Source organism: Cervus elaphus, chromosome 3 (genome assembly GCF_910594005.1).
Source record: "Cervus elaphus chromosome 3, mCerEla1.1, whole genome shotgun sequence".
In the NCBI taxonomy this organism is placed as follows: Eukaryota; Metazoa; Chordata; class Mammalia; order Artiodactyla; family Cervidae; genus Cervus; species Cervus elaphus.
The window spans coordinates 32729877-32742315 of NC_057817.1; positions in this window are offsets into that span (position 1 = coordinate 32729877).

Below are 12439 nucleotides of genomic sequence, written 5' to 3' on the forward strand. Positions count from 1 at the left end.
GGAGTGTCTTACACAGTGTATACCTTCAATATCCCATTTTACCTGATACCATTATGCACTTCAGCCAGGTTTGAATGTCACTTAAGCTCTGAATTTGGTACATGTAGGAGCCTCCTTATTCCCATCTCTACTGTGAGATAATCAACTACCCACTTTGGACCTAGGTTTTCTCAGCTATGAAACTGAGATTTCAGAGGTTCCTTCCCACCCTGGAAATGATGACTTCCTGGTGGTCTTTGCTCCATCACAGACTTGCACTGGCTTTGCAAATACACCACATACTGATAGAGGACAGGAATGGGATTAGGACAGACTAGCGTAGTACTAGCCTAGGTCTGAAGGACTATGATTTTGGATTATCAAGTCCAGCTGCTTTACTTTCTCAGGGATAAATGAAACCCAGAGAGGGCTGTGGGTTGTCTAAGGCCACACAGTGAGTTAGTGACAGGGATTCAAGGAGAGCTCAGTTTCCAGGTTCTTCCTGGTGAAGATAAGAGAGTCAAAAAGTGGCTATTTTTAATGATAAGGATGGTGAAGTAGCCAAAGAATGAAGCAAAACAGTGGTCAGAAAATGACAAAGGAGAATGAATCAGGGAGGTGTTGTCACCAGGGCTGAGAGAGAAGATAATTAAAAGATGGAGGTAGGCCACAGTAACAAGTATTTGGAGAACTGGAGAATGAGATGAAGAGGAAAGACTGACTTTGGTAATGGTGGTTTTGGGGGAACAGTGGATCCTTTGTGACAACTTGATAAGTGCCAAGCCAAGCACCTAGTGGCAGATACTGGTCAGCTGTGGGTTAAGGAGTGGGTGAGTGGTCAGGATGTGTGCATAGGAAATAGGATAGGATGTTACCTGTTGCTCAGTTGACTTGACAGTTCCTTATTGCCTAGTTGGTGTTGAAAACACTGCCTCTACCTTTTAAACATAGACCTCACCTGTTAGATAAGATCCTTCAGTCCCAAGGATATTACAGGAAAACATTTTATTCCAGTTCCTGCCATTTAAGCAATTAGGAAGAATTCTGTGATCTGTGTGATCCTTAAGATTGTTACTCTTTCTTCATTCATATTTGGATGAAGAGATGCTGTGGTTCATTCAGGGTCACACAGGGAGTCAGGACACAGGGGAAAACTCCTGAACCACAGACACTTCAGCAGGGGGAAGGGCTGCCTCCAGGGGCCATGATCACCAGGATGCTGAGTGTGAAAGAACATGGCCAGCAGTGGGGTTGCAGAAGATCTCTGAGTTCAGCCTTTTCTGGGGCAGATCTCTAGGGTCTTTCAATTCTCAAACCCTTGATCCTAGGAAATGCATGTTGCCTTTGGCAAGGGACCACGGTCAGTGCTGGCAGTGGGGAGTTTGGAGAGCCTGATTTTGGCTGGTCCTAATCCTGATTCTTGGTTAAAGGATGAGTGGAATTGAGATCAAAACTAACATATTTACAACTCAAAAAAACATGCATATATACATATACATGTGTATATATATGGATGTATGTATGTATAACTGAATCACTTTGCTGTCATCTGAAACTAACACAACATTGTAAATGAACTATATTTCAATAAAAAATAATGCAAAAGCAAATCCTGAATGCTGCAAAGCAAAGTTTTGTTTTGGACTGAAATATGGAGGCATGGTGATGTAAAAGCATAGAACTGAATGCTATGCTGTGAAATTTTAACTTCTTAAGTGTATCTTTTCTTTTTTGAGGGGGTGGGGAGGGTAGAAGCCTGGGCGCTTCCCAGGTGGCACTAGTGGTAAAGAACCTGCCTGCCAATGCAGGAGACACAAGACTGGGGTTTGATCCCTGGGTCAGGAAGATCCCCTGGAGCAGGCATGGCAACCCACTCTAGTATTCTTGCCTGGAGAATCCCATGGACAGAGAAGCCTGGTGGGCTATAGTCTACAGGGTTGCAAAGAGTCAGACACAACTGACAAGACATAGCATGCACATAGAAGCCTGATCACATGTATTTTAAATGTAGGAACAGAAGTGATTTGTGCATTATAAATTTGTTTCACTCAAAACTTTTATATAATTTTCCTTCCAAGTAATAATTTGGATTTATGTACCTGGGTTATTCTTTTAAGGTACTTAGTATTTTTTATTACTCGGTTATGAGAGAAGTGGATACTCTGGAAAGATCAAACAAAGATCACATATGTGAAATTTTCCTGGGCTTACAATATTTTTTCACTATAATTACAGGATACTAAGTTGATGATAACACTCTCTATTAACCATGAGTTACATTTTAAAATATACTTTCAAGACCTATTATCTGAACTAATGCCCTAAAACATTAATTTATAGTCCACTTCTGCATGAATCCTCACTGTTTGGCTTAGAGAGATTTAAATATGTTTATTTTTAGCTTTAGTTACTTGATTTATTTGCCTGGAAAACATTTTTTTTTGTTTGTTTTGTTTTTCATTTCTCTAAATAAACCTTTTTCTAAAATGTTAATCAGAAGGGACGTAGGTGAAACTTACAGGGGTGGAAACATAAGAGGGACAAGAAGATATGCTGTCAGTCCAGATTCTAAAAAGACATCTGATTTGGATCATCCTGCTAAGCACTGTTAAAACAGTATACAGCCTAAACATCCTCCAATGTTGCTGGCTTTTCCTTGGCTATGACTGCTGCTTGTTGATTGTCACCTTTTAGTTTCATCTGCTTTACTGAGCAGTAAGTAGGTCTAAATCAGAGCATCTCCATGGGATCACAGGGGAAAGTTAGATAAACAGGGGTTTCTAGTAGCTACCCTCTATACACTCCCCAACCAGAAGTTCTGGTTCAGGCCATCTAGGGTAAGGCCTGCATGTGATTATTTTTTTCCCCCTAAATAATTATGCTTCTACTTATTTTGTTGAAACATACCGCTCCACCGCGCCCCCTCCCCAAAATGAGGCTGTAGCAAATTTTGTGTTTGGGGCTAGGTCAAAATACATTATTATTACTTGCTAATAGATTTGTTAATAAAAAGAAGAATTAGTGCACACAAATTCTAATATGTTGGGAAAATGAAAGAGTTTGATTCTCTGTTACTAAATAAACTCTAGAGTAAATTGTTGGCTATAATTTATAATTTATGATTTTCTAAATTATGAAACACAGAGTAATTACTTTGAGATCAGTAGATCTCTGATTCTTTCATTTTTTAAAACTATTTTTGGCTTGAAAGCAGCGACGACAGATCCGGTTCATGACAATGAGCTTTGGGGCTTTCAAATTTGATTAGATCGTAGTAACGTGAAGGCATATCCCAAAGATGTCTGAGTGCAGATTTCAGCTGCAGAGAACAAACTTCTTTGTTTTTTTCAGTATATTATTAGAATACTATTTTTAAAAGCTAGTACTGAAATTCTTTTCATTGTTCTCTATACCTCTTTGCCCAAGAACCAGCCCCCAAAGCCATATTTTTAAAAAATTTTTTATAATATGAAAGTTAGTATGGAAAGATGATGGTAGTTCGCCTTTGCAAGTATTATTGGGTGGTAATACATAAAATGTGGAATCTAAAGCTCTTATGATAACCTCCTGACTGATTCAGAGGACTATTTATGGGATCATTATTATTTGTGAATTGATTCCAGAAGGGGTATCCTCTTATAGTGAGGGTCAGAGTAAACAGTATGGAAACACAGATCCTTTTATAAATTGTAAAAGGTGATATATCAATATATGTGTATATTAAATATTAAGTGCCTGTGAAGTGCCAGACATACAGTGAGAGATGGTGCTGCTTATTCCTCATCACAGAATCTCTGAAATGGAAAATATTACCACCCCCTTCATTTCAGACAGGAAAAAGAGGCTTAAAAGGGATAAATAATTTTCCCAGGTGACTCAGTTAATAAGTCATTTTCATCATGAAAATAATTTAAAAAATATCTGCACAGAACTCTTAGAGATGTTTTACCAACAGAATAACTACATGACGCACAGGTCATAGTAAACTTTTATAAAAGTAATTAGCGCTCCCAGCAAATCTGGGAGAAGAATGGAGTGTCGGGATCAGAAGTCATTCAAACATAATAAAGGTAGAAATTATTGTTTTTTCCCTTAAAACACAATGTGTCACAAGTAGCAAAGTTAGAAGTCCATCTGAAAGGATTTGGTCTCATAGGTGAAACCTCCCCAGTCTGCAGGGTCTTTTCATTCTGGTTGCTCTTCACACATGAAATTGCTTAATATGCAAAGCAGATATCTGCTTTATTATTATAACTGACACATTCAAGATTTTTAAGTGAGTAAGTGCTTAAAATCTTTTTAAAATTAAAAATGGTCCAAATTACAGGATAAATATTTCTGATGTAAATGTTTCTGATAATTTATTTTAAATGTCTGGAAGAATGGTGGAGGTAACTCAAACCCAGTAGGGGATATTTTCAACCAGTTTTCAAATTAGATTTCTAAAAATTATTAAAAAATTACCGTGTAAGGTAGCTTCACCAGCTTACCTGATTAAATTTCTCTTTTGGGTAATATGTCAACAGAGTATCAAATATCAAGAGAATTTTGCAGTGTCTATCAGTGTTGGAGGACAGAGGGAACGAAAAGTACCCACCAAACTGAGAAGGTATCTTGAGACAGAAAAATGAGGCAGGCTGCTCTATATAATCAGTGGATTGGTTTTTTTATAGGGTAACTTACTCACAGGGTAGGATCGGAGTCCAGCAGGCAACTATGCAGAATCAGAGCCACACTCTGCACCTCCAAGGGGCCACTGAGGCAATTTTGTTGTTAACCCAGGGTATGGAGTAGGTGCTTGTAAACAGGACGTGCATTCCTCAGTCAATATTCACAAATGGGTCACTTAGTCTCATGGGCGCCAGCAATACGTCAGTGAAGATTTCAATCATTGTTTGGGGACTAACAGAGCATAGAGGCCACCTGGTCCTAATGATTTTAAACAATACCTTTTAACCACAAAGCTCTTGACAACAGGGAAGTGATTTACTGTACAGCACAGTCCTGAGTAGGGTCAGCAGAAGGACAGGAGAAGCTGTAAGGACCCCAAGATGGTGTCAGTTATGCTAACAGCCATACTCTTAAGATTTTGGTGTCATGGAGTCAAGTGTCATAAGATCAAGGGTCAAACCCTTGATGATGAATGGCCAGTGGTAACCAAGAGAAGATTATTAAGTATTTCTAGGTATTGTGAAGGCCATATGTGTTACATAATAACTACCCTCTCCCCTTAAGGAAGATTATAATACAACTGAGATGAAACGCAAAAACCTGAAACAATTCAAGAGTAAGAGTTGATTTGTCTACTAGTGACCAAACTGGCAAATAGGAGATGAGAAATGGATGATAATTAGCAGATTGCTTTACCCAAATGAGCTAATGTGACACAGGCTTGAACCCTAGATAGCCATCCCACAGATGCTCTGAATCTTACCATAACTGGGATCCTTACCTCCAGAAAGGTTATACCTTAAGGAAGTGGTTCAAACTAGTTAACAGTGTTCTAAATTTTATGTCATAGACTCTATTTAAAATTTGACTGTTCATCTATTATCATTTGTGATCAAATCTAGAGGAGAAAGAGACTTTAATACTTAACACTGGTCCTCTACACTCACAACTCCAAACTTCACCTCCATTACAGTTAGGATGAAGACTCTGAAATGTCCTAGCTGTCTTGAGAAATGAGAATGCTAACAATAATAAGAGTTTGTATATTTTGTCTTATACCTATGAGAAAGTTATTATTTTTACATCCATTTTACAGTGGGAGAACTGAGGTACAGTGGGAGAACTGAAGCTTAAAAATGATTTGTCTAAAGAGCATTGGATCATTGAAAAAGCAAGAGAGTTCCATAGAAACATCTACTGCTTTATTGACTAAGCCAAAGCCTATGACTGTGTGGATCACAATAAACTGTGGAAAATTCTGAAAGAGTTGGGAATACCAGACCACCAGACATGCCTCCTGAGAAATCTGTATTCAAGTCAAGAAGCAACAGTTAGAACCAGACATGGAACAACAGACTGGTTGCAAATTGGGAATGAAGTACGTCAAGGCTGTATATTGTCACCCTCCTTATTTAACTTATATGCAGAGTACATCATGAGAAATGCTGGGCTGGAGGAAGCACAGGCTGGAATAAAGACTGCCAGGCATAATATCAATAAACTCAGATATGCAGATGACACCACCCTTATGGCAGAAAGTGAAGAAGAACTAAAGAGCCTCTTGATGAAAGTGAAAGAGGGGAGTAAAAAGGTTGACTTAAAGCTCAACATTCAGAAAACTAGATCATGGCATCTGGTCCCATCACTTCATGGCAAATAGATGGGGAAACAGTGGAAACAGTGGCTGACTTTATTTTTGGGGGCTCCAAAATCACTGCAGATGGTGATTGCAGCCATGAAATTAAAAGACACTTACTCCTTGGAAGGAAAGTTATGACCAACCTAGACAGCATACTAAAAAGCAGAGACATTACTTTGCTAACAAAGTTCCATCTAGTCAAGGCTATGGTTTTTCCAGTAGTCGTGTATGGATGTGAGAGTTGAAACATAAAGAAAGCTGAGCACCCAAGAATTGATGTTTTTAAACTATGGTGTTGGAGAAGACTCTTGAGAGTCCCTTGGGCTGCAGGGAGATCCAACCAGTCCATCCTAAAGGATATCAGTCCTGGGTGTTCATTGGAAGGACTGATTTTGAAGCTGAAACTGCAATACTTTGGCCTCCTGATGCGAAGAGCTGACTCATTGGAAAAGACCCTGATGCTGGAAAAGGTTGAAGGTGGGAGGAGAGGGGGATGACAGAGGATGAGATGGTTGGATGGCATCACCGACTTGATGGACATGAGTTTGAGTAAACTCTGGGAGTTGGTGATGGACAGGGAAACCTGGAGTGCTACAGTCCATGGAGTCACAAAGAGTTGGACACGACTTAGTGACTGAACTGAACTGAAAGAATGTTTATTAAGAATCTGGATTTGAATCCAGTTGTCTGGATCCATCCAGAGCTCAGCCTCATAATGTCTGTACTGTAATATACTACACTGTATGCTTTCCAGCTCCATAAGAGGGCTTTACTCTTCATGTCCCCTTTGCTGCTAAGTCACTTCAGTCGTGTCCGACTCTGTGTGACCCCATAGACAGCAGCCCACCAGGCTCCCCCGTCCCTGGGATTCTCCAGGCAAGAATACTGGAGTGGGTTGCCATTTCCTTCTCCAATGCATGAAAGTGAAAAATGAAAGTGCAGTCGCTCAGTCGTGTCCAACTCTTAGCGACCCCATGGACTGCAGCCTACCAGGCTCCTCCATCCATGGGATTTTCCAGGCAAGAGTACTGGAGTGGGGTGCCATCGCCTTCTCTGCATGTCCCCTTTGTCCTCCTGCTTATCTGGCCTCAGGTGACCTTTCCTCCAGTGTTCTGGCTCTGCTTTCAAGACTCTGAACCCTTGTCCCTCTCTCTGGCACACGCTGCTTTGACCCTTAACCAGTGCTGGGCTTTTATTGTTCTGTCTCTATTCAAATTCCTCATCTTCCTGACCAGATCCTCAGCTGCTCAAGCAGATGTTGTCTATCTCTTTATCAGCATCTAGCCCATAGTAGGTGTTGGCATGTCTTAGCTGTTCAATTATATTCATTCATTCGAAACACGGTATTGAATACCTAATATGTGCCAGTCCCTGAGCTTGACTCAGCGATCCACAACCGTCCTGCTGTTCCCAGTGTTTGAAGAGAGGCAGAAACACAGTTTTAATGAGGCAGTTAAAAGGCAGTGCCCAAAGGCAGGGAGGTCAGGGAAGTCTCCTGGAAGAAAGGATGCCCCAGCAAAAGTTACAAGGAAGTCTACAATTGGAGAGGTCTGGTTAGCTTTCCACAGCTGGACATATAGACAGGGTGGACGGAAGGACAGTGAAAGTACCCTGGGCCCTGAACGTTCAATCAGCAGCTGAAGGAAACAGCACTGGTGTCCTAGGAACTACCCGGCAGTATGCTCTTCAGCATCTTGATCACCTGGTCCTCTGGATGTGGCCCAGTGTGAACCTTTCTTATTCCAAATTCCACCCTCAATGAACATGTAGCTGCAGCATAGTCCTATTTCATAGTTCTTCAAGAAGGATGCATAGTAAGTTGGCTCATGTAAAGGCTTATAGTGTATTTTACCGGGCTAAAAAGAGTTAGAAATAATAGCGTCTCTTGTGTAACAATGTGGGCGTAGTATGGTAATGGTGAAATAATGCTACTTAATTCAGTTATCACTCTATAGACCAAGGAATATCTCAGAGCTAATGTTTATCCAAGCCTCACTGTAATTAAATTCACATTGCTAGCCTAGATATTGATTTGACTAAGCTGGTTTAATAAGAGTAAATGATTTGGATGGGAAGAGAGAGAAAGATGCGATTTTCAAGGGAAAAGAAAAAGAAAGACACAACAAACTGACCTGCAGAATTAAATTATAATTCTGGCTGCTTACTGGGCATTTGTGTGCATTTTTGCCTCAACTCTGCCTGGTTAAATACTTCTCCAAAGCTTTCATACTTGAATGAGTCTGTCTAGAAGTCTAGACTTCAAGAGCTATGCACAGGATTTTCTTTTCTTTTTTTGTTTTTTCCAACATATTCATTTTTCCAAAGAAAAGGATCTTGCCCGAGGTACAAACATAATGAAAGGTCTGTGATGTGACAGTCTGAAAGAAGTTGTTTATTTTTTTATGTGTTCTCAAATTTTTAATATTCATACTTAATTACAACCTTAGGGAAGCCTTGAGTTCTCAATCTGACCTACTTCAAATCAGTGGAGAAAACAGTTATATCTCCCCTAAGCAGCCATTTATAATAACTTTGACTCTTTCCTAAAACCCAGAGGAAATGTCTCTCTTGATCCTGGACCAAGTTTGTCAGGAACTATTTGTGTTAATAAATCTTATTCATGTAAGGATTCAATCGAAAAAATCATATCATTAATCATAATATATAATTTGAAGAAGGAACTTAAAAAGAACCTTAATTAGCTATTAGTGTGAAGTGATTTGAATGACAAATGTGTTACTGCATTTTTTTTTCTTGTTTAATTGGTCAGTGTTACACATCTTAGGTATTTGGCAGAGTTTTGGAAAATGAAATTATATGCAGCCCTGTAGAGGATCTGGGGTGTCCATAAGGAAGTCGGTTTAGGTATTGCTGTTTTCAGTTCAGTTCAGTCACTCAGTCGTGTCCAACTCTTTGCAACCCCATGAACCGCAGTACACCAGGCCTCCCTGTCCATCACCAACTCCCAGAGTTTACCCAAACTCATTTCCATTGAGTTGGTGATGTCATCCAACCATCTCATCCTCTGTCTTCTCCTTTTCCTCCTGTCCTCAATCTTTCCCAGCATCAGGGTCTCTTCCAATGAGTCAGTTCTTCGCATCAAGTAGCCAAAGTATTGGAGTTTCAGCTTCAACATCAGTCCTTCCAATGAACACCCAGGACTGATGTCCTTTAGGATGGACTGGTTGGATCTCCTTGCTGTCCAAAGGACTCTCAAGAGTCTTCTCCAATACCACAGTTCAAAAGCATCGATTCTTCGGTGCTCAGCTTTCCTTATAGTCCAACTCTCACATCCATACATGACTATTGGAAAAACCATAGCCTTGACTAGATGGAACTTTGTTGACAAAGTTATGTCTCTGCTTTTTAATATGCTATCTAGTTGGTCATCACTTTCCTTCCAAGGAGTAAGCATCTTTTAATTTCATGGCTGCAATCACCATCTGCAGTGATTTTGGAGCCCCCAAAACTAAAGTCAGCCACTGTTTCCACTGTTTCCCTGTCTATTTGTCATTAAGTGATAGGACCAGATGCCATGATCTAGTTTTCTGAATGTTGAGCTTTAAGCCAACCTTTTCACTCTCCTATTTCACTTTCATCAAGAGGCTCTTTAGTTCTTCTTCACTTTCTGCCATAAGGGTGGTGTCATCTGCATATCTGAGGTTATTGATATTATGCCTGGCAGTCTTTATTCCAGCCTGTGCTTCCTCCAGCCCAGCGTTTCTCATGATGTACTCTGCATATAAGTTAAATAAGCAGGGTGACAATATCCAACCTTGACGTACTTCGTTCCCAATTTGCAACCAGTCTGTTGTTCCATGTCCAGTTCTACCTGTTGCTTCCTGACCTGTATACAGGTTTCTCAGGAGGCAGGTCAGGTGGTCTGGTAGTCCCATCTCTTTCACAATTTTCCACAGTTTATTGTGATCCACACAGTCATAGGCTTTGGCATAGTCAATAAAGCAGAAATAGATGTTTTTCTGGAACTCTCTTGTTTTTTCGATGATCCAGTGGATGTTGGCAATTTGATCTCTGGTTCCTCTGCCTTTTCTAAATCCAGCTTGAACATCTGGAAGTTCACCGTTCACGTATTGCTGAAGTCTGGCTTGGAGAATTTTGAGCATTATTTTGCTAATGTGTGAGATGAATGCAATTGTGCGGTAGTTTGAGCATTCTTTGGCATTGCCTTTCTTAGGAATTGGAATGAAAACTGACCTTTTCCAGTCCTGTGGCCACTGCTGAGTTTTCCAAATTTGTTGGCATATTGAGTGCAGCACTTTCACAGCATCCTCTTTTAGGATTTGAAATAGCTCATCTGGAATTCCGTCACCTCCACTAGCTTTGTTCATAGTGATGCTTCCTAAGGCCCACTTGACTTCACATTCCAAGATGTCTGGCTCTAGGTGAGTGATCACACCATCATGATTATCTGAGTCATGAAGATCTTTTTTGTACAGTTCTTCTGTGTATTCTTGCCACCTCTCCTTAATATCTTCTGCTTCTGTTAGGTCCATACCATTTCTGTCCTTTATCGAGCCCATCTTTGCAAGGAATGTTCCCTTGGTATCTCTAATTTTCTTGAGAGATCTCTAGTCTTTCCCATTCTATTGTTTTCTTCCTTTTCTTTGCATTGATCGCTGAGGAAGGCTTTCTTATCTCTTCTTGCTATTCTTTGGAACTCTGCATTCAAATGGGTATATCTTTCCTTTTCTTCTTTGCTTTTCTCTTCTCTTCTTTTCACAGCTATTTATAAGGCCTCCTCAGACAGCCATTTTGTTTTTCTGCATTTCTTTTTCTTGGGGACGGTCTTGTTCCCTGTCTCCTATACAATGTCACGAACCTCCGTCCATAGTTCATCAGGCACTCTGTCTATCAGATCTAGTCCCTTAAATCTATTTCTCACTTCCACTGTATAATCATAAGGGATTTGATTTAGGTTATACCTGAATGTTCTAGTTTCCCAGAAACCCACCTGACAGTCAGGAGACTCGAGAGACTAGAGTTTGATCCCTTGGTTGGGAAGAGCCCCTGGAGTAGGAAATGGCAACCCACTTTAGTATTGTTGCCTGGAAAATTCCACGGGCAGAGGAGCCTGGTGGGCTCCAGTTCATGGGGTCGAAAGGAGTCAGACATGACTGACTAAGTATTGCCTGCCTATCGTGTTGAGGTGGCTGACTAACTCCCCTGTTATCTGTCACTGAGAGTATTCTCTATTTCTGTTCAGTTTGCAGTACCACACACTTGGGGAGAAAGGAGAGGCATCTACCAGTGTCAAACATCCCATACATCTCTTGAATTTAGGGCCGTTGCCAGGATTCCTGCCAGGCAACGAAGCCTCTTCCCACAGAGTCCTAAAGATTTAGAGGAGATGGCGGCAGAGGCATTTATGGGAAATTTTTCCTGGCTATGTTTTCATCGCCTCTATTTATTTTTGGAGAATGCTTAGAACATGTGTTTTTATTTGCTACCAGACCACGTTAAAGATACTCTACTTTGGAAACTTGCCCTCCAGCCCCACCCCACTCTGTCTCTCTTAAAGGCATTCTTGACCCCTAGAAAGTGCCAGGTGTGGAGCACTTTACTATCTATGGGCATTTCCATGCAATGTGTTTATATTTGACCTAGAAATGCTTTCTGGGTTGTTGCATAAATGTGATTCTTCCCATAGTCTTTCTCATTTCAGTCAAAGGCAACCCCATCCTTCAAATTGCTCAGCCCCCAAACTTGGTGTCATGTTTGATTCCTCTTTGCTTTCAAATCATAAATCAGTGTTCCCCAACCTTTTTGGCACCAGAGACCAGTTTTGTGGAAGACAATTTTTCCATGGACCCCAAGTAAAGTGGCTCAGATAGTAAAGAATCTATCTGCAATGCAGGAGATTGGGGTTTGATCCCTGGATCAGGAAGATTCCCCTGGAGGAGGAAATGGCAACCCAATCCAGGATTCTTGTCTGGGAAATCTCATGGAGAGAGGAGTCTGGCAGGCTACAGTCCATGGGGTCACAAAGGGTTGAACACGACTGAGCAACTAACGCATGGGTGGGGGATGGGGGATGATATCAGGATGATTCGAGCACATTACATTTATTGTGACTTTATTTCTATTATTATCATATTATGATAATTTGGTAATGCCAGCGATGGGGAGTGG